The sequence below is a fragment of the Aplysia californica genome, unplaced genomic scaffold (genome assembly GCF_000002075.1).
Source record: "Aplysia californica isolate F4 #8 unplaced genomic scaffold, AplCal3.0 scaffold00124, whole genome shotgun sequence".
NCBI lineage: Eukaryota > Metazoa > Mollusca > Gastropoda > Aplysiida > Aplysiidae > Aplysia > Aplysia californica.
Window position 1 is genome coordinate 1297227 of NW_004797394.1, and position 1247 is coordinate 1298473.

Consider the following 1247-nt stretch of genomic DNA (forward strand, 5'->3'; position numbering starts at 1 on the left):
AGAGAGAGAGAGAGAGAGAGAGAGAGAGAGAGAGAGAGAGATAGAAAGAGAGAGAGAGAGAGAGTTTCTGTGTGAAAAAGCTCTCGCACAGTCAGTGGTGGCTGGATGCGCGGTTTGTGGACAGACATCCAAATACAAGATGACTCGTGTTTTAAACATAACGTTTAGTTGTGATGCTTTAGTTCGTTCAAATTGAATACTTATTGCTTACTGATTCCATAATCTACAAGGATTGTAGGGGCTCTGTATGAAAGAGGGCCTCGTCAGGTACCTTTTCTTTTCACGTTAAATAAAAAAATGGAATGCATTTTTTAAATTAATACTTTGCTCATCCAGAATATCCATTCTCAGTAGAACTTCATTTTGGTTTGCCAATACGTAAACCAGGGAATCCCTTTAGCACAATAATATTTTATGAATGGAAAGGGAAGTAGGGGGAGGGGGGTCGAAGTAAATTCCTTATTGAAACTGGGAATCAGGATATAAAGAAATCAGACATTTAGTCGCGAGTGAAAGAATCAAGAAAAAGGAATTCTATATTTACAGATAAGAAATCGATGATTAAGACCGGGAAAGTGATTGTATCCAGGCATAGAATGTAAAGAGACGGTACGCTAAAACGGGCGACTTTATTATTGTTTAAAAAATATTTTATTAGGTAAGTGTTTTACGGCCGTCGCAACTGCATAAGGTCAAATTAGCGCACGGGACACATTAAACATTTTCAATTGGTAGGAAAATTTGAATTTTGCCCGGGTGGCGGGTGAAGCCTACTCTTATCGATTTTGGACTACCAATGGATCTTTAACGTGCGCAAATTGCACACGGGCCCTTGGACATTTTTCGCCCTTGTTCGAGAAGGCTAGGTGTAGATCTTTCCTACCAGAAGATCAGGGGTGTGGCTGAAAGACAACAGTAAAAAGGAGCTAAGGAGTCGCAGTAGAGAGGCTGCAGAAAGAGTCAGGAGCTCAGAGGAAGAGGAAAAGGAGGTGATGGGGTGGGGGCAGAAAAAGGAGACGAGAGCAAACGACAGAACATTGCTAGAGAGCAAGAAAGGAGGTGAAAGGAGACAATCTTAAAGAAGAAAATATTTTCGGTCACTACACGTATTTGAACCCCGGACCTATTGAATGAGAGGACAACACCTTAACCTCAAGGCCACGAGTGCCCCTGTATCCAGGAATTGAATGTGAAGAGGTGGAACGCTTAAACGGGTGACTTTAGAGAATAAATATACGGACGGGGTG